Source organism: Rhinatrema bivittatum, chromosome 2 (assembly GCF_901001135.1).
Source record: "Rhinatrema bivittatum chromosome 2, aRhiBiv1.1, whole genome shotgun sequence".
Taxonomy (NCBI): Eukaryota; Metazoa; Chordata; class Amphibia; order Gymnophiona; family Rhinatrematidae; genus Rhinatrema; species Rhinatrema bivittatum.
Genome location: NC_042616.1, coordinates 782,044,605 through 782,070,612, shown reverse-complemented (window position 1 = coordinate 782,070,612; position 26,008 = coordinate 782,044,605). Strand labels below are relative to the sequence as shown.

The window sequence follows — 26,008 nt, the reverse complement described above, 5'->3', positions numbered from 1 at the left end:
CCACTTTCTTTCTTTCTTTTTTTAAATTATCCCTCGATCTCACTTGTTTCATAAGGGAATTTTATTTTCATTTTTGTTCCTCTCTCCTCCCCCGCTGTTTTTTGTTTTTTTTTTGTAATTGAAATGTGTCTCGCACATTCCCTGACTTTCTTTCACGGCAGCAGTCAGTAAAACAAACAAACAAACAAGTCTCCCTGTCAGTAAGAGCTTAACAGCTCGCTCACTCCCGGAGCTTCATTTTATTTTTTTTTTCTGCCCGACTCTCTGCTCTCTTTAATAATTTATTTGTATTCCTTATATCGGCCCCGGGTTCCACTCTCTCTGTCCCCAGGGGTTCTCCCCCCTCCCCCTGTCAGCTGGCCCCAGGTGCTCAGCTCCAGCGCCTGCTGCTTCCACTGACGTTCCCCCCCGGGCCCCTTTGCGCGAGACGCCGGTCCTCCAAACTCCCAGCTCGCCGTTTCCTGCCGGACCAGTTTCGGCGCAGCACCAGGTTTTTTCCCGAGCGCGGCCCGGAATTTGCAGCTGTCACCGGCCTTGCGACTCTTGGGGGGGGGGGCTCCTCCTTTCCGATCTGATGACTTCAGGTGCTCCTGTCCGGGGGATCCGTCTGCACCGGCGGCTAAACGGGGGGGGAACCGATAATAATAACTTACCGCTAATATCGTCCCGGGCCCGATGCTCCTTTAAAGGGCAATTACCTGCCTGTCCTCCAGGAAAGCTGACAGCTGATCAGCCCGAAGGGAGGGGGGGGGGGACCCCAAACTGCCTGCTTCTGTTTACAGCCAGGGAGAGACTGCGGCAGCAGCCGGTCCATTTAAAGGGACCGCTGCCCGCCAGGTAAGTACAGTTTTCTGTTTTTACTCCTATTACAATATTTTGCCTTTTTTTTTTTAAATTGATACTGATAAAGCCTATAATTGTCCTCCAGTTTCTCTTCCGGGCAAGCTGTGGTAAGTTGATGAGGGCCATCATGCCCATTAAAATCGCTTTATAATCTCGGCCGAAACACCTCTCCCCTCCAAAACTGCCTCTGAACTCCAGCAGCTCCCCCCCCCCCACGCCCCGGAAGACGCCACCCAATGCTTTGCTCCTTCAGCCGGGCCACCCTAAAACACGGTCCTGACGACAAACTCCCCCCAGGCGGGCTCCAAGTGAGCTGCTGCCCGCCCGAGCCTGAGAAGAGAGGAGGTAGTTTCCTGTCCCGTCCCGGTGGAGTAGATCTCGGCTCACTCAGAGCTAAGGGGGCCAGCAGAGGTGACGTTGTGCCAAGATGCTTCTATCATTTTGGACCGACCCTAAGAAAGTCGTTTTATGATTGAGACCGTCTTTTATATTTGAGGCCATACACTACTTTGTGCTACCCTGGCGCTAAATACTAAGTTTAGTGGTGTATTTCTGTATAAAAGCTGGTTCTGTGAGAAGCAAGCAAATACTTTTAGAAAAACTAATCCCTGTGCACAGCCCTTATTTACAAGACATACTTAGCTTTGATGAATAATACTTAACATAATTAGTAAATTGCCTCAAGGTTTTACTAAATCTTTCATGTTTCAGTAAAGGCTTAGTAACATAAGTATTTACAAACTGAACGTCAGATTTGCTGAACTAGCACTGAGAGGGAGACAACTTAAGTGGTCTTTTGTTGTCAGAAAGAATGACATGAAGGGCTCTGGAGGGAATTTGCAGCATCATACTCGGCTCATGTGGCGTCTCAGTTATTATTTGAAGGTAGTTTTTATCTGCGCAAACTACAAGAGAGGAGATGATAGGTATTGTTTACTCTTTTCTTTTAAATGACATTGTGCTAACCTTCATCTTCTTCAAGGTGTTATCGAAGCAAAGTATTCCAGTAAGCTTATTTCAATTTAGTACTAATCAGCATATTTAGTCAAATACCACATGCCCAGATCAGCATGAAATAACCATCTATTTCCATTTGAGACTGGATTTGGCCTTTCTGGAGCAGCCTCAAGAGCTTTTGTTGTAAATGACCACTAGCTTTGTAAGTGTCTTCAAGGGCAAAGAAGGTCAGTGTGGTATCCATAGAGACCACATGTAGTTTCCTCATTAATGCTAACATAATAGTTTGACTTATTTACATAATTTTAGTTAAACTTTTTAAATTTCAGAAAGCAGGCCTATTTGTAAGCGCATAATAAATGTCCCTGTTTCACATAAATATGGGAATTTATATTTTAAGAGATTAGTTAAGGCACAATTATTGCATCGGTTCAAAGGTTCAGGACAGGCCAGCAGTGCCCAACCCCCTTCTGTTCTCAGTTCAGGTTGTCCTTGGCAAAAAAAGACCTGTGTTGTGCAATAGCGTCATTCCTTAAGACTGAAGTTAGCAAACGGAAAAGAAATCTCCATAATCAATAGCCAGGGCTGGAAACATACTGGGTGCCCGGTGTGGGTGCCAAAAATTTGGTACTTTATGCAAGTCCTGGTGGAAGAGCTGTTGCTGCAGTTGGGTCTGGGCCCAGAAGGGCAAGCTGATGCTGCATTTGGACCCTGGTGGAGGGTAGAGGTTTGGCCTGGGTAGAAGAGAGATGCCACAACAGGTAGAGAGTGGCTGGAGAGGAGGGAAAGCAAATAGTAAAAGTTGTTAAAATATCAAATAAGTTAACAAAAGACAATTTTATTGAAAACAAACAAACAGTAAAATAAGCACAAAGACAAACAAAAAGGTTAAGGAAATGTTTGCCTGGTGCCCAAGCTTTGAAAATGATGTCTCTACTGTTTTGTTAGTGGTTGTGCAGGGCTGACTATATGGTAAAGATAATACTGAGATTTATGTCTGTGCTTGGCTTGCTTGACCTTTAGACAGTCAGTGAAAACTTGGCTATTCCAGCAGATATATTGAATCTAGTCGATCTTTGGCTCTTGGCTGTTTATTTCGAATATTTAGTATTTTAAGGACTTCCAGAGATGCTGGATAGTTCCAGTTTGTATGTGTATTGTGGTCTTCTTTTATACTTTTATATCTTTTGTTTGAGATTACATGTGTTCTATATTTTTAAGGTAGTTTTTTAAATTATATAATGTGTTGAGGTTTGTTTTGTTTTTTTACTCATGTCTATGGTTGCCTATTATATACTGTTTCGTGTTTTAGTCTGCTTAGGTTTTTATACTTTTATTTCAATCTGGGCAGATGGGTTTGTTGTTGTGCACACATGACAGGAATGAACCTTACTTGCAAGTCAGAGTATGTTGGGTGTGATCTCACAGGCTGATGCAGGTAGCTGAGTGTTAAAACGTTGTGCACTTGAGTTCAGTGCACAGTTTTAATGCTCAGCTTGAAATACTTAATAACTCTCAATTCAATAAGCTAATGCTAGGCAAATACTTTGGGAGTTTTAAAAATGTGCATAAACTTTAAAATGTGTTTGGCACAGGCTGAATGCACATTTTTAACTTGAGAAGGGGCAAGGCATCCTGACAGGTCATTGTCCAGGTAAGTGGCAGTAACCGCTCCTGCCACTTATCCAGATAAATACTGATTTATCCAGCTATCTGGCAGAGGATAGCGGCTAAGTAGTGGCAAATTAAGAACATAAGAAAATGCCATTCTGGGTCAGACCAAGGGTCCATCAAGCCCAACATCCTGTTTCCAACAGTGGCCAATCCAGGCCATAAGAACCTGGCAAGTACCCAAAAACTAAGTCTATTCCATGTTACCATTGCTAATGGCAGAGGCTATTCTCTAAGTGAACTTAATAGCAGGTAATGGACTTCTCCTCCAAGAACTTGTCCAATCCTTTTTTAAACACAGCCATACTAACTGCATTAACTACATCCTCTGGCAACAAATTCCAGAGTTTAATTGTGCGTTGAGTAAAAAAAAAGTACTTTCTCCGATTAATTTTAAATGTGCCACATGCTAACTTCATGGAGTGCCCCCTAGTCCTTCTATTATCTGAAAGACTAAATAACCGATTCATATCTACCCGTTCTAGACCTCTCATGATTTTAAACACCTCTATCATATCCCCCCTCAGCCTTCTCTTCTCCAAGCTGAAAAGTCCTAACCTCTTTAGTCTTTCCTCATAGGGGAGCTGTTCCATTCCCCTTATCATTTTGGTAGCCAGCTTCTAACTTCTGCCAGATAGGCAGAAAAGTCAGTACTTTCTTGGGTAAGTAATGGCAGCTGCTGCTTAACCGGACAAGTACAGACTTATCTATGGATGGGGTGGGGTTTTTTAACCTTTTTTTAAGGAGTTTCAAGTGCCAGCATAGTAGCACTGGAAACTTAACTCCAGCTCTCTCTGACCCAAGAGGTAAGTTTCCAGTGAGAAGAAAGGTGCACTGTCCAAATGCAGTCTCTATCTACTGGGGAGTACTGCTTAAAGCCCTCATCTGCATGAGATTTCCCGCTTTAGCAATGCTCATTTTGTAAGCATAAAACTCCTTACTGCATCGGCAGTAAGTTTTGCGCACAGAAAATGCATGTTCAAGTGCAGGCAGAAAAGTATGTTTAGCCTGTCCATTTCTCAGATTTACTGCTGAGTGCTCTTCTTAATAGTTGTACTGTTCTAAAGAGAGTTTCTTTCTGGTTTACAGGATATATTATAGACAGGAAACATATATAGCAAGGAGTTCTTTTTAAATCAGGCCAGTGGCACCCAATACAATTGAGACTATTTCTGTCCTATTCTGTCACTTTTTTTTTGGTCTCTGATTTCATCTCTTGGGATTTAATGATCATGTTGTCTCTTAATGTATAACACAGGGTTGCTTGGTACACTTTATTAGCAATGCTCTTCTTGTGTTTTTTCTCTTCTTTGCCATTTTATCGAGTTTTGTTTTTTTTTAGGAATGAGCTTTTTATCTGTTGGCATGGGAATGGTCTCGTGTTCTAACAATTTTTTCATTCTCTACAATTCTGTCAGGGTCATAATCCCAGTGCTTTTCTGGTACGTCGATCTTGAGAAGGGGGGAAGGCATGCTACTTTATTGTGCTTTCTGACATGAGCCCATCACATCTAGTTACGAGATGTATTGCTCGTTCTGTGCTACAGCATCTGTATTTGTCGGTTTTACCGGGGTTTTTTTTTCTATATGCTGTGAATCATCTGTCTGTGGTTCATTGTCTTGTGCTGTTATTACCAATCTCCCATCTTTTGGTTTAAGTTCACCTCTCCTTAGCCATTCCTTTGTCGGGTTTTGATCTATTTGTGGTAGTTGAAGGTAACTCTGTGCATTTGTTCTTTTACCAATTGTTTCTCTTTGTTGGCTGGTCGGATTCTTTTAAAGAATTTTTTTTCTCCTGTTTTGCAAATTCTGATGCTTTTTTCACTAGTGCACTAGTATACCAATGTTACCATAAAAAGCTTGCTGGGCCATTTGGTCCTTTTCTTGCATCATTACTATGTTTCTTCAGAATACTTGTTCAAGTTTAAGGATGGAGACTGCATGGGATTGATAACTTTCATACTTCAGCACGTTTTGGATATTTGGGTCTGTTGATGATCCTGGTAAGTTCGTCAGGAGGCCTATGATGATAGTAGTTGTATTGGTGTAATCTATTTCTATAAGACCCATATCACTTTCAGCTCTTGGGATGTACAATTTTGGCATGCACTAGTTTTTATAGATTAGCTGGTATTTCTTAGTTGTTATATCCAGTTGGTTAATATTTTTCTGGCACCAGTCTACAGTTCTAAAGCTTTAGGATTAGAAATTGACTGTTAGCTTGTATAGTATTCCATGTCATCAAAGCACTTCTCAATATTAGTTTGTTTCCTGTATTATTTTTACTGATCTCTGTGATTTGTGCTGAACACCTTCTTCTACACTTAGATATGGGCTGGATTTTAAAAGCCCGGCGCGCCTATTTTGCATAGGCCGCCGGTGCGCGCATAGCCCCGGGACGCGCGTAAGTCCCGGGGCTTTGTAAAAGGGGAGTCAGGGGGGCGGTTCGGGGCAGGACCAGGGGCATGGCGCCGGCCCGGGAGCATGGTCAAGGCCTCCGGACCAGCCCCTGGGTCGGGTGATGGCGCGCCAGCAGCCCGCTGGCACGTGCAGATTTACGCCTGCTATAGGCAGGCATAAATCTGCCAACAAAGATGGGGGGGGGTGTTTAGATAGGGCCGGGGGGGGGGGGGGTTAGGTAGGGGAAGGTGAGGGGAGGCGGAAGGAAAGTTCCTTCTGAGGCCACTCCGATTTCGGAGCGGCCTCGGAGGGAACAAGCAGCGCGCGCTGGGCTCGGCGCGCGCAAGTTGCACAAATGTGCACCCCCTTGCGCGCGCTGACCCCGGATTTTATAAGATACGCGCTGCTACGCAAGTATCTTATAAAATCCAGCGTACTTTTGTGCGCGCGCGCGTAAATTTATAAAATCTACCCCTATGTGTCTTCCTACTCGAGTTCCTTTAAATTGCAGACATCAGTTAAGAGAATTTGTTGCGTATTTTTCCTCAAAGAAAGATCGCCTTAGCACATTTATCCAGGCCAAATGTCATCCTTATGTCATCTGAGAAGCTCTTCACTACTGGGAGTTCTGCTAAGTGACAATCACAGGAGCTGTAATGCTTCAAATTGTTTACAGATAGCAAGTGCAATGATATCTGTGGATCATTAGTGTCTCTAGGATTAAGGCTAAATCTGTAGCCCAAGGAGTTAAGTCCTCTGTGGAGTCAGTGCTAGACAAAACAAGAGTGGTGATGGAATTTTGATGACACATTCTTTTGCAGGACCCTGATGTTGACAATGACAAACTGCCCATCTTTTTTGCTTCAGGTGGCATGTGGTCTGCCACATTTTTATGGTACTCGGTCAAGAGTAGAGAGAAGATTTAGAATGCTTTCCCAAAGTCAATCCATGCTGTACTGCAGCTAGCCATGTTGGCTTTATTCAGCATGGTGCCCTTCCGTGTTATTAAGAGTCTCTGTGATTGCATATTTTATTTGCAGAGAACAGTTTGTAAATTGCAGGTAGTGAGATCAGTCTGTAATTTCTATGGCAGTAGAAGTGTTCTTCCTGCTATTAGCCACTGTGGTGTTGGTTCTGGCTGTCTCATCAGTGAGTTTTGCTGTTTGCCAGGTCTTGGTGGAGAGATGTTAAATGCTTGAGCCAAAGTTTGAGCACTCCATCAGGGCCAGGGCTGGTTTCCAGCTCTTTTGTTACTTCAGGCCATTCCATAGTTTTTAATGTTTGCCATTCCCATGGCAGAATGGTTTATAAAAGCTTCTCAATTACATGCTACAGAATCCTGATACGTTTTCCCAGATCTTTTCTGTTTCAGCTTTGCTTGGTGAGGTGCTAATTTCTCTAATGGTCTTCCCCGGTTCTCTGTGGAACTGCTTTGGGTTTTCTTTTGCGGTCTCTCATTTGTTTTCTCCATATCTTCATAGCTTGTGTGCTTCTGCTGTGATGTTCACTTTATTTGAGCATATGAAGTTAAGTTCTTCCTCTGTTACTACCACATGCTTCCGCATGATGTTTAGAATCTTACTTTCAGGCCGATACAGTAAAATTCGCGGGAGAGCGGGCGATTCACTAAAAAAAAAATATTCAAATTAGGGCCCGCGGTAAAAAGAGGTGCTAGGGTCACTAGCGCGTTCTTAGCGCCTTTTTTTTGACAGGAGCGGCGGCTGTCAACGAGTTTGATAGCCGATGCTCAATTTTGCCGGCGTCGATTCTCAAACCCGCTGACAGCCACAGGTTCAGACACCGGCAAAATTGAGCGTCCGTTTTCAAGCCACGGGCCGATTTTAAATTTTTATTTTTTTTATTTTTAATTATTTTTAACTTTTGGGACCTCCGACTTAATATCGCCATGATATTAAGTCGGAGGGTGCACAGAAAGAAAAGCAGTTTTTACTGCTTTTCTGTGCACTTTCTCGATGCCGGCAGAAATTAACACCGACCTTTGGGTAGACGCTAATTTCTGAAAGTAAAATGTGCGGCTTGGCACGGTTCTGGGCACAGCGATGCACTAGCTTCAGCTGTGGTGCTACCGAAGCAATCCCATGTTAAGCACCAGTTCTCTACAATTTTCAGGGGTTTGCCATGGCATCCACTGGTCCCAATGTCCACCACTGATCCTCCTCTCTGTTCTGAAAAGGATCTGATCACACCTGGATCCCAGTCAGTCCTGACATTGGCGGTCTTTGAGCAGGAGCTGGAGAAGCGCGTGCAGTAGGCCATGGAGAAGGCTCTGCAGGGCTTCGGCAATGGGGCACCAATGACACCAGGCTCAGCACTATCACTCTTTGAGCTGCTGCTCGAATTCCTGCACACACTCATCAGAGTGCTACTGAACCTTTACCGGTGTCTGTGCCTGGGATGGCTCCCTGTTTCTTCAGAAGAGGAAGCTCTCCCGGCGACACAGGTGGCTTTGGGATCCAAGCCCACATGATCAGTTGTCTGTTCCCATACCACTAGCCAGGACCAAGCACCTTGGGACCCTTCCCCTGCCTATAACAGTGAGGTCTAATGCCCCTACTATCCCTGAGGGGAAGGCTCCTCAGATGTTTCAGATGTTGATGCATCGGATGCCCCCCCCCCCCCCCCCCCCCAAACGCCTCCTCCTGAGGGCATAAGGAAGTCTTCCCTGGAAGACCTCTGCTTCACAGGCTTTGTCAGGTTGGTTGCCTGAGCCATCCCATTTAATTTGCAGATAGAAGAGGATAGCCGGCACAAGATGCTGGATGTTCTTCAGTACGTGGAAACTGCTAAAGAAATCATGACAGTCCCAGTGCACAAGATCCTTATGGAGTTTCTGTTGAGGATATGAGAAAACTCCTTCTTGGTGGCTCCTCTGAATACGAAGGCAGACGTGGTATATCTAGTCCGGAAGGATCCCGGATTCAACAAGCAGCAGCCTCTACACCAATTGGTCATGGTCAAATATACTCTCAAGAAGGCCAAGTGCACTCGGACCCATTCCGTGGCGCCCCCCCCCCCCCCCCCCCCCCCCCCCCCCCCGGGAAAGGATGAGAAGGCCATGGATGCTCTTGGGAGGAGAGTGCTTCAGGGTTGTATGCTTATCATCTGAATAGCAGACTACCAGCTCTTTATAGGCCAGTATCTGAGGGGCATCCTTTAGCAGGTGCAGGAAATGGCCAAGCAGCTGCCTTAACAGCAGTAGGACATTCTTTAGTTGCTGGTGCATAAAGGTCTAGAGTGTAGAAAACACGGGGTCCACTCGACCTACGTTGTTTTTGAAGCAGCATTGAGGCTCTCTGCTGCAGGGATTGGCCTCCGCAGACTTGCCTAGCTGTCAAGAGGTGCAGGGGCGACTCGCTGACATGTTGTGCACAGGAGAGAATCTCTTCAGAGATAAGGTGAAAGACACAGCGACTCAAATTCGTGAGCACCATGGGACACTCCAGCAGCTTGCGCTGGTACTTGGGACCCGTCCTTCTCATCTAGGAGGCCTTCAAGGTCTGGTCCCAGGAAGTCTTTCTTTCACCCGAGGAGATACTGTCCTCCGCCACCTAGGTTCCATCAATAGCAACAGGCCCCCTCGTAGCCAACCAAGGCACCAGAGGGCCCCAGTGCCTCAGTCAACTCTGTGGGCGGGGTATTGACTGGATCAAAGGGAGCGTAGCCAAGACCATTGTACCCATGGTGACGGACCTTGCAGTTGGGGGCAGGCTGTAGTTCTACACGAACCAGTGGCCAAGTATAACCTCGATCAGTGCGTCCTCGCCATCATTTACAAAGGGTACAAATTAAACCTATTGAGTGTCCCACCAAATTGCACTCCAAGCCCATTTTAGGGACTGGTAGCACATCAGGAAGTGCTTTTGTCAGGGCTCTCCTCCCTCTGAACAGCCAGAGTGGTCAATCCTGTTCCACCAGGGCAGAGAGGGTGGGTATTTTACTCCCTGTACTTCCTGATTCTAAAGAAAACAGGGGGGGCTCCATCCTATCCTAAACCTAAGGATCTTGAAAACATTCCTCAAACGAGAAAAGTTCAAGAAGATTTCCCTGTGCATCCTGATCCCTTTCCTGCAAAATGGGGATTGTCTATGCTCTCTCGATCTAAAAGACGTATGTACCTATATCAAGATCTTCCACAGCCACCAGAAGTATCTCCAATTTGTACTGGGTTCTGCTGTTTGGGCTAGCATCTGTCCCGTGAGTCTTTTATAAAATGCATGGCCAGGCTGGCAGCACATCTTTACAGCTGGGAGTTCATGGTTTACTTTATCTGGACGTTTGGTGGTCAAGAGCACCTCTCTGGTAGGGGCCAAAGGGTCCATGTGCTCGACCAGGTGACTAGGGTTTGTTGTCAACTACCCCAAGTCCCATCTCAGTCCATCATCTCAATTGGACTTCATTGGCGCTCTGCTAGACAAGGCTTAGGCCAAGGCCTTCCTTCCACGGCAACAGGCCATCACTTTGATGACCGTCACAACAGAGATTCAGCAGAGCCAGTAGGTATCAGCATAGCACATTTTGAGATTGTTGGTCTACATAGCCATCACAGTACATGCTGCTCCCTTGGCATGCGTGCACATAAGAAGAGCCAAGTAGACAATGCAATCTCAGTGGCTTCAGTCTACTCAGGATTGTGGGATGGCATCTGACTCTCCCCCTCCCTTCAGAAATCCTTTTCCTGGTGGTAGGAAATTTTCAACCTGGCATGTGGGGCATTCTTACAAATTCCTCAGGTTTATTTATTTATTTATTATTTTTATATACCGACATTCGATCTCACTGGTTTACATTCAGGTATTGTAGGTATTTCCCTATCCCCAGAGGGCTTACAATCTAAGTTTGTACCTGAGGCAATGGAGGGTAAAGTTACTTGCCCAAGGTCACAAGGAGCGACAGCAGGACTTGAACTCTGGTCTCCTGGTTCATAGTCCACTGCTCTAAGCACTAGGCTACTCCTCCTCCTAATCACAGATGCATTCATCCTGGACCTCAGAGCCCATGCATATGGGCTTGGCACCTATGATCCGCTTAGACTAACAGTGTTATATAGCAGAATAGAAGAACTTTAAATAAATAAATAAAATGAGATCTCTGGTCCGCCAAGGAACTTCTCTATCAAATCAACTTCCTGCAGCTCTGAGCGATCAAGTATGCTCTGGGTTTTCAGAGATCGGGTGTCCAACAAAATTCTGTTGATCTAGACACAACCAAGTAACAATGTATTATGTTAACAAGCAGGGAAGCACAGACTCTTATCTCCTGTATCAAGAAGCGGTCCAGATATGAGCCTGGGCCCTCTCTCCATAGGATGGGGCTCAGAGCGGCATAATCTGGCTGGTATAGAGAATGGGATAATGGACAGATCTTCCACCTCTGAGGAAGCCTGGATGTGGATCTGTTCGCGGCTCCCTGGAACAGGAAGGTTCCTCCGTTCTGTTCCATGTACAGGTTACACGGCAAACTAGCAATGGGGTCAGTTTCTCCTGAATGTGAATCCTCCAGTTCTGCTGGTAGCAAAGACTTTGTTGAAGCTCAGGGAGAACACAGGGACTAAGATCCTCATAGCTTCTCGTTGGCTGAGGCAGATTTGATTTCCACTGATTCGGGAGTTGCCATTCAAAAACCGATCAGACTGGGGTCTTCCCCAGATCTCATCACCCAGGATCGAGGTCAGTTGTGACATCCCGACTTTCAGGCCATGTTGCTCACAGCTTGGATGTTGAGAAGTTGATCCTGCAACCCCTCTATCTCTCGGAAGATGTCTCGTGACCTCGTGGCTTCTAGAAAACTTTCCACCGGGAAGTCGTACAAATTGAAGTAGAGGAGGTTTTCTGTGTGGTGTGAGCAAAAGGCCCTAGATCCTTTTTCCTGCTCAACCAAAAATTGCTTGACTACCTTCTGCATCTATCTGAAACTGTTCTCAAGACCAACTCAGGGTCCATTTAAGTGTGATTGGCACATATCATCATGGTGTAGAGGGTAAGCTTATCGCTATATATGGCTTATAGTTGTATGTTTCATATGAGGTCTGTTTCAGTTGAAGCCTCCCCTAAGACTTCCCGTTGTGACCTGGGACCTCGGTGTGGTTTCAGCTCAGCTGATGTAAGCTCCTTTTGAGCTGCTGCATTCCTGTAACCTGAAGTACCTGACCTGGAAGGTTGTATTTTTGGTGGCAGTCATTTCAGCATGCAGGGTCAGTGAGCTCTAGGCCTTAGTGACTTATCCACCTTAAAGTTTTTTTTCATGATTTGGGTGCTCTTGCTCACATCCTAAGTTCCTGCCTAAGGTGGTGTTGGACTTCCATTTAACCAGTTCATCATCCTGCCAATATTTTTTCCCAGGCCCCATTCGCACCAAGGTAAACAAGACCTGCACAGTTTGGCCTGCAAGAGAGCCTTAGCCTTCTAGCTAGACTAGACAGAAGCCCATAGATGGTCCACCCAGGTTTTTTGGTTCTTTTGACCAAAACAGGCTGGGGATCGCCGTTGCCAAGCAGATGCTTTCCAGTTGGCTGGAAGAGTGCATCTCTTTCTGTTATGCTCAGGCCGGATTGCATCTTGGGGATCACGTCAAGGCTCACTCTGTTCAAGCATGGCATCGTCAGCGGCCCACTTGCAAGCAGTCCCCATGTAAGAGATCTTCAGTGCTGCAGCACATCCACTCATTCAGATTGCATTACCTTTTGGATAGGAATGACCAACGCTATAGTAGTTTGGCCAATCTGTTCTTCAGACCTTGTTTGAGGTTTAAAACCCAGCTCTGTTCCCGCTTAGGGCCCGTTCTTTCTTTTCAGGCTACCCCCTCCTTTTACCAGCAAAACGTTCTTCCCGTTGGCACCTGTTTATGTTGGGGGGGCGGGGAGGGCTGCCTGTGGTTAGGGATCCACCCGTTTGTGAGGACTGCCATCCTGGTTGTTAGGCGGAGAAAGCAGAGTTGCGTACCTGTTCTCTGAGGTCCTCCCAAAACCCGCCCACCCCACCTTAGAGTTGGGGGGGGGGCTCCACTTCATGGGTTTTATTCTTTATTATTTTCTTCTTAATGCTGTTATAAGAGGGGATCCACTGTGGACTCGTGGTAAATTGCATGCCGGAGCATGTTCAGAGATGCTCAGTCAGAGGTCTAGAAACTTCGACATAAGTTTTCTGTGCTGGGCTTCATTGTCTGATGTCACCCATGTGTGAGGACTGACACCCTGCTGTCTTTGGAGAACACCTGTTACAGGTAAGCAACTCTGTTTTACACGGTTTTTCTCTCTCATGGATCCCAGCATGTTCTCTTATTTGCCTTTTATCCTTGACCCTGTTTCTCGACTAGTCTTGCATTGCTCACATCCACTCTTATTTACTGGTGGTCTCAGCTGTCCTCTTTTCTGTTGGCGCTGGCTGGCCTGGCACCTCTTTGGATCTCCTTTCTCTCACTATTTCTTTTTTTCCATCATCATTTTAGCTGTTTTATAGTGATATTGTGTATGTACTGTTTAGAGATCTTAAATCTGAATTGGTTATTTTTGGCAGGTTTTGTTTGTTAACTTTCTGGCAGTTTTTGGCAGGCTGTCATCACATACCCTGAAGATTTAAATGCAGGTTTTTCACACAAAAATAACTGTATAATATCTCCTGCTTATCTTGAGGAGTCCATATATTGCTGCTTTGTTCTTAATTTGAGATATTAAAACTGCTATCCTCTTTATTATTGTTAGGCATATTTCATCAGTGCAAAGCACGTATTGCTGTTGCCCTGTCTGTACAGGGCAAAGTGATTTGACTAAAAATTGGTAGGTGGGTCGTCTTCTGATGTTGGGGTACTCCTACCAAATTTTGGTCAAATGATTTGGCGAGGGAATCCCTGATTATGTTTGGGGTTTTTTTTAAATTAGGCAGGGCCAGTGTATGGCGGGTACCAGGACAGGCAGGAGGTTATGATGGGGAGAGGGTGGAACAGCTGCTGGAGCCCATCCCAGTAGTCTCTGAAATGTGACTTGGCAGGCACTGCAAGCGTTCCCAAAGCTCAGGGCTCAGCCCTTATTGGTTGTGGTGAGATTGCGATGCAATAGAACAGCCTAGCCAGCCAGCCCACAAGTTTTCACAATGCTCACTGGGTGGGTCTGAACGGTCACATTTTATGCCCAGCAGGAATCAGATGCTGGATGGAGGTTGGATTGGGGGCAGCAGGGTAGGAAGGCAAAGGATGAGGGAATCTGAGGAAGGGAAAAGATCTAATTTGTGCGGATCTACACTTTTCAATTTGTTTTAATATATCTTGCATTCTGTCATCTGAATTTTTTTTTTTATTTTATTGCAATTTCTTAATTAAATACAAGATAACTTATAACAGAAATTCTGGGCCTAGAAACATGTTTATCAAATAATTATTAAAGCAAAAAGAAACATAGTCCAATTCCTTGACCTCATATCTAAATAAAGAGGAAGCCAAGAAAAACAGCAGGAAATAATTGAAAAAAGGAAAAAACAAATAATGAGAAGACTGCATCGGCTAATTTAAAACAACTGATTAGTCAGTGTTAGACACCGGTGGTTTATGAGAATCAGGAAAAAAAACCTCTGAGAAGGCTCAAATTATACATATCTAACATTTTTGCAATATATTTACAGGATAACGAGCAATTAATTGTGCACTAATTGTGCACGATACTGAATGGATCTTGTAATCTCTAGAAATATCCACATTTTTGTCCATAGAACAAAACAGCTCTATTTTGAAGAAACAACCTCATAACAGTATCTCTCCCTCCTGAAGAAAAATGAAAAGAATCATCTGATAAATTTGAATTAGCCTTATTTGTGGATAGCATCGATAATTTGTCAATATATAATGTAATTCCTCCTACCTTTAAATGATATCTGTTCTTGATCTTTGACTTTCTTCTCAAACTGTCTCCAGCATCTTCTCTTATTTCTTACAGCCCCAGAACCTTGTTAATTTTAAAAAGGAATTGTGTTCTGTCTATGTTGTGTAGTACAGGGGTTGGCAACTCCAGTCCTCAAGAGCCACAAACAAGCCTGGTTTTCAGGATTTCCACAATGAATATGACTAAGATAAATTTGTATGCACTGCCTTCACCCCTGATGTAGTGTGTCAATGATAAACCTGGGTAGTAGCAAAACATTATCGAAAGAGACTATAGCTAGAAGGTGAATTTTAAAAGCATTACTCACTCTAAAAGGCGCAGATACTCGTATCTGGGCCATGCATGAGCAACACGCATTTTAAAAGCCGCAAATTACACGCATATGCGTGCATGCTTGAGCAAAAAAAAAAAAAAAGGGGGTGGAGTTGGAGCAGGTCATGGGCGTTCCAGGACGGAGCCAATAGGCGTGTAAATCCATATTTTTAATCTTCTGCTTTTGATGAGGTGTAAGACTGCATAAGTCTCTGTTTTAGGCCTAAACGACGGAGTGAGGGGTCTGGGGGGGAGGGGAGTGCAGGCTGTAGAACCAGAGGGTCTGGTTGACCTTGAGACAGACTGGGCAAGGCAAACTGGTGGACCAATTGGTAAAATTGTGACACTCATTCATGAGAGCACGTTTTAAAATCCTCTTCCCTGTGGGGCGGATTTTAAGAGCCCTGCTCGCCTAAATCCGGGTGGATTTAGGCGAGCAGGGCCCTGCGCGCCTATTTTACATAGGCCTACCAGCGCGCGCAGAGCCCCGGGACTCGCGTAAGTCCCAGGGTTTTCAGAGGGGGCGTGTCAGGGGCGGGCCCGATCCGCGTGGCGTTTTCGGGGCGTGTCGGGAGCGTTTCGGGGGCGGGCCCGGGGGTGTGGTTACGGCCCGGGGTGGTACGGGGGCGTGGCCGCGCCCTCCGGACCCGCCCCCAGGTCGCGTCCCGGCGCGCTAGCGGCCCGCTGGCGTGCGGGGATTTACGTCTCCCTCCGGGAGGCGTAAATCCCCCGACAAAGGTAAGGGTGGGGTTTAGACAGGGCCGGGCGGGTGGGTTAGGGAGGGGAAGGTGAGGGGAGGGCAAAAGAAAGTTCCCTCCGAGGCCGCTCCAATTTCGGAGCGGCCTCGGAGGGAACGGAGGTAGGCTGCGCGGCTCGGCACGCGCCGGCTATACGGAATCGATAGCCTTGCGCACGCCGATCCCGGATTTTAGCGGATACGCGCGGCTACGCGCGTATCCGCTAAAATCCCACGTACTTTTGTTTGCGCCTGGAGTGCCAACAAAAGTACACGAACGCGTCGTGTTTGTAAATCTACCCCTGTGTGTGTTAAAGCCGACAGTCCTAAGGAAGATATGCGAAATACATTTGTTCGCGTGACCACTTAAAATTAGGAGCACGCGTATGCGTGATAGACGTATTTTAAATCACACGTGCATAATCGCACACCCAATTTAAAATTACAGCGTGTATGGGTACCACCGCGCTCATTTCAGAGTTACCGTCCCTGTTCTTACATTTTTTGAAAAAAAAAATGTTTAAGCTGCCTTCTTGGAATTTCTGGGATCAGCCCAAGTTACCAGTGCAGTAACAAATTATCTCCCCCTCACTAGGTCTACGTGACCTGTGTTGGCTATGATCGTACATATAACATTCCTCAGTCCCCCAGAGCTAAGCCAATCTGGCTTTGTGTGAAACGCTATCTATCAACGCCTTACTGAGCTGCTTCCAGGGGTTCAGGTAAGTTGCAGAGAAGCAGCTTAAAGAATTTAAAAATGGCTTACCAATAACATTTTAAAGTAATAAAGGATGCATTTTGGCACTTGTTGTACAAGACAGAGAGGATATGTCTGACATTTATTGACTAAGACACTGCAGGCAGAACAACTTGCAGGTATCCGCCTCCCTAACCCTGATCTCCTTGTTTATCAGTTCTGGCTGTCCTTGGCCATATGTGCTCCTTTTGCAAAGCAGGTGTTTCTGTGCCTTTTTCTTGCTTCTATCGTAGCATGTTTCTGAAAGCATGTTTTTAATGTCCACAGAGAAGCAGTGACGTTTATTTGAGATCTTGAAATATATTTAAAACAATGCCCTTTTTCTTTTGATAGATGGACGCTCGGGCCTGCTTCCAGGGCCATGGTCAGATAAAGATACGTGTGCCGGTTTGTAGCTGTAAACATCCCCGACTGGAAGCTGTCTGAGAAATTCTAGCTTTCAGCCAGATGTTTGCTGCTACTAGCTGAGCAGAATCAACAGCTCCAGAATTAGAAATATGTAGCTTCCATGGATACCTAGAAATAGAGATTAAAAGCAAAACCTATTCCTGAAAAATGAAACTGTTATAAATTATAGTAAAACATTCCTCATGATTATACTATAGCTAGATGATGCACACTTGCACTGGCAGAGAGCTGGTCTGGGAGCAGAGACATTATGTTATCAGCACTAAATAAGCTTTTTGATAGGTTTTATGTTTTTGTTGAGTTTGAGGATGGCATTTAGGTGAGGGGGTGCCTTTAAACATGTTCGACACTGAATCATCTCTTTTTACAAAGTGTGAAAGCGTGAGTAGTGCATAGGCCTTCGACAGCTCATCTTCTGCCTTGTACCATCCAGACAGCCTTAGCACATTAAGGGGCCGATGCAGTACAGTGAGCTCAGCCCAGCGCACTGTACAACCCGCAGTTGGACGTGGGTTGTAGAGGCGCTAACTAATCCCCTTATGCAATAAAGGGGGATTAGTCGCCTCTACAGCCCGCGTCCAATGCGGAGTGAATCTGATAGCGCACATCACATGCAAAAAAAAAAAAAAAAATGTGCGTCTAGGACGCCTCCTACTTCGTACTGTTGCAATATGAAGTAGGAAGAAAAACTAAAGTAATTTAATAAAAGAAAAAAAAAGCGCCAGCAGCCAGGTGCAGGAAACAGATGCTCAATGGAGAAGCGTTCATTTCCTGAACCCCCGGTTGGGCGGCGTTTAGGGAAACCCACGCCGATAAACTCCGCATCGGTTTTCCTAACCGGCGGAGGGCCAGCGCCCTCGGGCTCTCCCTTGCTAACGCGACACCCCCCCCCCCTAATTTAAATATTGCATGGCGCCCCAGGGGGGATGCTGGGGGGGGGGCCGCGTTAAGGAAGTGGGTGCTGATTGTTCGGGGCCCACTTTCTGCGCCAAAATATTGCTTCGGCCCCTAAATATTTAGGGGACCAGAGTTTATTTATAAATACCTGCCCCTTCTCTTGGGTTGAAAGTTGTAAACTGTCGCAATGCAAAATAATATCCACAACTGCCATACAAAGCAAACATGCGCGCTCGTTAAATCATGGTCTGCCAAATGTATACAGTAGGAGAGGAATGGTTTATAGTGAAAGCGTGTGGGTAAAACGCACCTGCGGACTTTGCAGATATGCAGCCAGCGTGAAAAGTAGCCCCTTGCTAGTACTGTTTTTAGCACCCGTTTAACCATGCCTGCTAGAAATAGCACAGTATACTAAGGCTGCCCAAGCTTGGCAGAAAGGGGGAATCAGAAACTCAGGAAAGGAGAGGACCTTGGTATCCTGATTTTTCTAGATGTTTTTGTTATACCTTTACTATATTTTCAATTTTTATTTATTTATTTTTGTGTTGTTGTTTGGAAAGCTGCTTCTACTTGGTCACTCCCACCTGTAGGAATCCAGGTACTATAATAAGCGACATAAGAAACTCATGTACAATGTATGAAGACATAAAAAAAAAATGTCTGCTGAATATTCCTCAATTATTTAAGAAAAAAAAAAAGGTAACCTTCTATAATTTTATTCTTTTTGTATGCTTTTAATATTTTTAATATTTTCTCAGGTCACGTATATAGATGTCAGTTTGGCCACCGTATGGGAAACGCCTGTGGCCATAAACTTGAACTTCAGATTTCATAGAACCCAGAAATTAATCATCCTGGATTCAAGAAACTGACAGTAAACCCATTCTATTTATTTTCAGTGTTCTATATCATATAAAATGGCTGGAATTTTATATTAAAGTGATAGCAGTATACATTACCAGCATATGACACAGGCATAAAATGTCTGCATTATGTCTACTGTATAAATAACATGTTCATTGTGGTACATTTTACTTTATATTCTTGAATGGTTCAATAAAAATGAATGCTTGCATAAACTAACAGGCCGATTCAGTAAAGTCCGCAGGAGAGCGGACGAACGCCCGCTCTCCTGGCGCGCGCACTGGCCACTCGCCTGTGCACACAATTCAGTATTTAAATTAGGAGGTGCGGTAGAAACAGGCAAAAGGAGGTGCTAGGGACACTAGCGCATCCCTAGCACCTCCTTTTAGCCCGGAGCAGCGGCTATCAGCGGGTTTGACAGCTGACGCTCAATTTTGCCGGCGTCGGTTCTCGAGCCCGCTGACAGCCACGGGCTCGGAAACCGGACGCCGGCAAAATTGAGCGTCCGGTTTTCGGCCCGACAGCCGCCGGCCCATTTTAAATTTTTTTTTCTTTTTTAACTTTTTTTTACTCTTCGGGACCTTCAGTACAGTGCGCTCCGTCGGAGCGCACTGTACTGAATCAGCCTGTAAGTTAGTAATTACGGTAATAATATAAAACACTGTGATCCTCATTTTGCTACTTTCTATTTATTTTCATTGGGGATCATTGTGTTGGTCTCTACCTTCACACATGCAAAACATGGAACAGTGAATGACCAATTTTCGGCAAGGACAAAGTTTCCCTTGCACACTTTGCCTATGTAGATGGTGTAGGAAAATCATCTTGAATACTTTGTGTAGCCAACAACAGCCAAAGCTATCAGAAACGCAGTAAACGTAATCTAATGGCTCAGATCTGGCCACGCTGTTCAGTAAATTTTACCACTTGAAGAACTGAAGGAAAGTTGTCTTTGAAATCATGTGCATGCTTCCTGAAGTTGGTACAAGATTTGCCAAGTTTTAAGTTTTTAGCCTGCTAATATCTGTCTATTCTAAGGATGTACGTTTCTCATTAACCCCTGGAGCAAAGTACCTCTGCATCTGTCAGTGTGTCTGACATTATCTGCCATTGCAAAATGTGATATTTGTTCTCCAGAATGGGAAACCTGTTGCATATCTGTTTTGTTGCAGCTTTACTTGTTGTGACATATTCTGTAATATGTGTGGCTTGGAAGATTTTTCAACAGTGCTACCATCCAAAAACGTTCACATTTAAATGACCAGGACCAACCACAAGCTTCAAGACCTTTTGATTGTAGAGTGTCCTGGGGAGAGGGGAATACCCTGAGCATGTAAATGCATTTGTATTTGCAGCCGCCATCCTACATGTTCAGACATGCAAAGAACAACATGCTTCAGCTGCACAAAGATCCTTTCATCGACTTTTTCAGGAGGGCATTGTAGAGCACTAACTTTATGCAATTCTCCACCTACACTCTGGCAACCCTTCTCTTCATCAGGGCTCAGTCCTCCCCCATAGACTGACTTCCTAGTCACTGACTTATTCTTGCAGATACATTTGGAGAAGTATTGTAGGTTGTATTTATTTGTAGAGGAATGCCAACACGTATCTATCTTTTTGGGTAGCGGAACTGACTCATCATGAATGGCTCTTTTGACGGGAGTAAAAGAAATGAAAACACCTTTTAACATTCGTAAGCTCTGATACTGAAATCGCCATGCAGATCTAAGAACATCCAATCAGTTGTGCTGGGCAGAAACGCCGTGAACTTTGTGATTAGTCAGATTGTCAAAGGTCTTTAGGGTCTCTGACGTGGCATTTCCTACAGTGCATGCATGCAGCACAAATTAAATTGTATAATTGATGTTAATGCGGCTTCTAGACATTCACATGGAGCTGCTTCTGGTAACACTTTCTATAACTTCTGAATCCGTTCTGATGTGTTAAGTTTTCTCGAGAAGGCCATTACTGAACACAAGTCTGTCAAAACTGTAATTTCTTTCTTAGCCTAGCCATCTTTTGTAGATGATGTCATTCTTGTCTCCAAGCCAGCATTGACTGAATCAGCTTCAGGGCTGATCAGCCTCTTTCCCGTTTTCAGTTTCGTTAATAGGGTTAGGACTTGAACAAGCCTTCTCGCACAAATGCTCATTCACAAAAGCAGCACATGCCTCACCTCCTCTGCAAAGCTTTGTAGAAATTATAGGGCCTTGTTGGAGCCAAAACGGCTGCCTTTCACATGTTGTGCGGAGTCTGGTTCCTTTAAAGGGATTATACTTTGCATGGATATAATTTCATAAAAACCCGAATAATTATTTCGTCTGTCTTTTGCTTCCATTTCAATAAATTCATCCTGGGTCGTATACTCGGTGCAGGATGGTAGCATTTCTTATGTACAATAGCATGACAATACGATGGAGAAAATCGAAATGTAACCCGTCCCCTTAACCGCTTACCTTGTGGGTAGGGGCTCCCCCGGGACAGACTCCATTGGTCCTCATGTTCTTACCTCCACCTGGGGAAGAAGGTGTTAATGGATAGGATTTCCCTCCCTTCATCCCAGGAAAACAAACGGGACTATGAATAGAGCTGACATTATGTACAAATGCATACATGTTTATTAGATTATATGCATTTCTACAATGTATGTTCTATGTACATTGCTAACAGAATATCAGCAGCATACTTATCTATTTGTAGTTATTAGTCTCAGACTAGACAACTATGTACATTGCTACAAGAGAGCAAGATCATTTAACATTTTAGTTATTTGGGGTTCTTGGTCCTCACAGCATACCACCAAATAGAATAGGGAAGGACCTCTTGCATTCCCACAGGCCTCACCCATGTGAAAAGATGCAACTGGGTCAACGGCCATAACTGGTCAGGAGGGTGGGTCTGTTGTGTCTATACTGCCGCAGTCCCCTCTGCTCTGCTGACAGGTCCATTCCCTTCTGGGGGCCCTGACTCCGCCAAATGGTCCGTACCCTCCTACGGAATCCAGCTGCACCTCCAGGTCCACTTTTGGGGACCGCACCGTTCTAGGGGACCCGACTCTGCCTCTGGTCTGCGCCCTCCTAGGGAACCCGACTCTGGTTCTGCTGGTTTCAGGCTTTTCTTGCTTGTTGAGAGGGTTTCCTTTTGCTCAAGTTTACAGCTCCACTAGGCTCATGGCTCGCTCATTTTTCAGTGATTCAGGCTCTTAGCAATCTTAGGGGCCGATGCAAAAAAACTTGCGCTGAAAGCGGGCGTTGTGTATTCGGCGCCCGCTTTCATAACGCGCCCCCAGTCACCTCTCCTGGGGAGCGCGATGCAATATTTAAGTTAGGGCTCACGCTGTCGAGGAGACACTAGGGGCGATTGTGTGCCCCTAGCACCTCCTTGACAGCGCAAGCCGGAGAGAGAGAGGCTGTCGGTGGCTGTCTGCCGGTTAAGAAAACGGACGTTAAATTTATCAGCGCCCCGTTTTCCTAACCAGCGTACGTGCAGGGGCTAGGAAAATGGATGCTGATAAATTCAGCATCCATTCCCCCAACCTGTCTACCGGCACCAAAAGGAGTATATAAATCAGTATTAAATTATCGGGTACTTAATATTAATTTATTCACTCCTTCACTTATTGCGGATTGGTCCCTTTACTGTCATATGTCAGTGAAAGGACCAATCTCCTTCAGAAGGTGATTGGTCCTTTCACTGAATGAGGCTATTAGCTATTCACTTCCTATGCAAAAAAAAAATAAATGTGCGTCTATGGCGCACATTTTAGCGATCAGAAATTAATGCCTGCCCGGAGCAGGCATTAATTGCTGAACGCTACTAAAACTGCTTTTCTGTACTGCCTCCCACTATCCTTGGGATAGTAAGTAGGTGAAACAACTCTTTAAAAAAAATAATGAAAAAAAAAAAAAGTTTAAAAAAAGCGGTGGCAGGGGTTTGGAAAATGGACGTGGGTTAATTTTATTCACACCTTCACTTATTGCCCATTTGTCAGTGAAAGGACCAATCCCCTTTCAGAACAGCCTTCTGAAAGGTGAGCCCAGCGCACCGTATTGCATGGGCCCCTTAGGGTTCAGTGATTCCAGCTCAGCTAAGCTCATGGCCAGTCATTCACTGTTACACAACCTGCAGGGACCACCTCCTGTCAGCCTAAAGGCCAAGACCCAGACAGGATTATGGAAAGAGAATAGGTGCATGCTCTTCCACCTTGCCTGGCTATTTCTTTTCTCTGCTCTGAGAACTAAGTTCTTGAGGGTTCTGACTACCCTTGTCATTCAGTGTGAGAATCAATCTGTTTGATAGGACTATTTTTCAGTACATTTCTCTCACAATCCCTCTTTCAGTTAGAATTCTGCAATTTAAGATTTTTTCATTCAAAGTTCTATAACTTAAGACTGCCATTATCTTGTTTTAAAAGTGATATGTCACTGTAAGTTAACAGCAGAAGTAAGGGGGCTGTGACATGAAAAACCCTTATCTGAATCGCTGACTCAACTATTCAATAGTCTTTTAAGCAACTTCACAGTAAGGGATTTGATAACCTTTTCAGTCTTGCCCTGGATTTCCTGGGCTAGCATATTGTATTCCATAAGAAGTTGCCATATTGGGTCAGACTGAGAGTTCATCAATCCCAGCATCCTGTTTCCAACAGTGGCCAATCCAGGATACCACTACCTGCCTATTTCCTAAGTCAGCTTGAATAATAGCAGTTTATGGACTTCTCCTCCAGGAACTTGTCCAAACTTTTTTTAAACCCAGCTAAGCTAACTGCCTTAACTACATCCTCTGCCAATGAATTCCAGAGCTTAATTGTGCATTAAAGGCCGGATTTTTACTGTTCCGCGAGTGTAAAACACGGGTTACGCGCACGGTCGGGCCTTGCGCACGCCGCACACATTTTAAAAGAGGCCCGGCCTTGCGCATAACCTGTTGTGCGCACAAGAGCCGGGCCTCAGCAGTAGGGCGGTCTGCGGGGCGGGCCTAGAGGCATCCGGTACAGCGGCCATTTGCCATTGTGCCAGCGCACAACATCCTCCTGCTCTTTTGCAGGAGCAAAAAGTAAGTTAATAAAAATGGGATAGGGATGGGGGGAATGGGTAGGATAGGGGAAGGAGAGGTTAGGGTAGGGAAGCCTGACGATGCATTGCTGGGCAAATTCGCTAAATTGTACCCCCCCCCCCCCCCCTTGTGTGCGCCGACCGGGATTTTATAACATGCATGCGCTTGTTATAAAATCGCGCGTCCTTTTTAAAAATCTACCCCTAAGTGAGAGAATTTTCTCTGATTTGTTTTAAATGTGCTACTTGCTAATTTCATGGAATGCCCCCTTCTATTATCTGAAAGAGTAAACAACCAATTCAAATTTGATCGTTCTAGTCCTCTCATGATTTTGTAGACCTCCATCATATCCCCCCTCAACCATTTTTTGTTTTTTTTTTCCTCCAAGCTCTACAGCCCTAACCTCTTTAGCCTTTCCTCTAGAGCGAGCCATTCCATTTCCTTTATCATTTTGGTTGCCCTTCTTGGTACCTTCTCCAGTGCATCTATGTGTTTTTCAAATGCGGCAACCAGAACTGAACACACAGAGCGATACATAAGCATTATGACATTCTCCATATTCATCATTCCCTTCCTAATAATGCCTAACATTCTGCTTTCTTTTATGATCGCCGTAGCCCACTGTATTGTCCACTGTGATGCCAAAGATGTTTTTCCTGCGTAGTAACTCTTAACATGAAACCTAACATCGTGAATCTATAGTATGGGTTATTTTTCCCTATATGCATCAACTTATCCACATTAAATTTCATCTGCCATCTGAGTGCCCAATCTATGTCTCGCAAGGTCCTCCTGCAATTTATTATTATCCACTTATGATTTAACTACTCTGAATAATTTTGTGTCATCTGCCAATTTGATCACCTTACTTGTCATTCCCCTTTTCAGATCATTTATAAATATATTAAAAAGTACCGGTCTAAATACAGATCCCTGAGGTACTCTACTGTTTACCTTATTCCACTGAGAAAATTGACCATTTAATCCTATTCTCTGTTTCCCGTCTTTTAACCAGATTGCAATCTACAAAAGTACATTACCTCCTAGCCCATGACTTTTTAATTTATTTTTTTTTTTAGAAGTCTCTCATGGGGGACATTGTCAAATACCTTTAGAAAATCCAAATATACTACGCCTACCCGCTCACATTTTATCCACATGTATTAACACCTTCAGACAGGAACCGGTACTCGCTCCACGAGGGCCCTTGTTCCTAATCTCTAAGACTCCCTTCAGTCTAAGACGTTATCGCAGGTACGGATATCGTGAGTTACCATTGCAGATTGCAAATAGGAACCGGTACTCGCTCCATGAGGGCCTATGTTCCTAATACCTTTCTCAGACTCTCTTCTTCCTCAGAAGATATCGCATACCTATATCTTAAGGAATACTATTTCAGATTAACAGATATGAACCGGTACTCGCTCCACGAAGAGAGGCTCTCCTAGCCTCTCTTCTATTCCAGAAGCCATCCCATACACAGTTATTGTGAGTTCTATTTCAGACTGCCTATAGGAACCAGTACTTGCCTGTGGCTCCTGTTCCTGAATACTGAAGACTCTCTGTTGCATAAGAAGACATTACAGATATCTACAATTATGAGTGTGTCATCTACCACTGGTTATGCCCAGCATATCCTGTCTACTCACTACCTATAGTCTCTCCTTACCGCTCATCAACTCAGAGATCGTAGTTCCAGTATCAGAGGGACTTCAGCCCTGCCGGGCACATCAACCCACTACTGCCACCTCTAGTGGTTCTACTTCCAGTCTAATAAAGAACTATCTGTGTTTGTCTCAATACTCCAGCCTAGCCAGTGGTCCCACTCAGGATCTCCACTTGAGGGCGCTGTCATCTGCCATCGGCCCAGGGATTCACTATTTCTACTAAGTGTTACTCCTTACACTAATAGAGCGGTATTATCATCTGCCACTCTGTGGGAGCCAACCAACATCAGACCATTACTCCTCTTTCTGCGGAAGCTGATCCATATCGGATAGCTATCTCCACGTGGGGATCATACAGGTTGCTGGCTCATCTTTCTACAGGAACAAAGCATAACAGTTGCTACTCCTTCCCTCTGGGGAAGCAGAACACTAACAGATTGCTAAACTCCTCCCTTTGGGAGGAGCTGATGGATTCCAGATCGCTCACTCCACCCTCCTGGCGGGGTGAGCGCTAGCAGATTGCTAACTCCTTGGCAGATTCCGTATCAGAT

The 26,008-nt window shown here is 44.9% G+C and overlaps 1 long non-coding RNA gene across 4 annotated transcripts in view; it reads left to right on the top strand.

Moving 5' to 3' along the window:
- The first annotated feature begins 726 nt into the window (after window positions 1–726).
- The window catches only part of LOC115085733, a 129,980-nt gene continuing 104,698 nt past the window's right edge, over window positions 727–26,008 (top strand). For 2 of the 4 annotated variants that reach the window (XR_003854943.1, XR_003854939.1), the window contains exon 1: window positions 17,038–18,742. This is a non-coding gene — a long non-coding RNA (uncharacterized LOC115085733). Of the gene's footprint in view, window positions 838–1,041; window positions 1,255–17,037; window positions 18,743–26,008 lie in introns of those variants that run through there. The other 2 variants (XR_003854941.1, XR_003854942.1) reach the window with 2 other exon arrangements.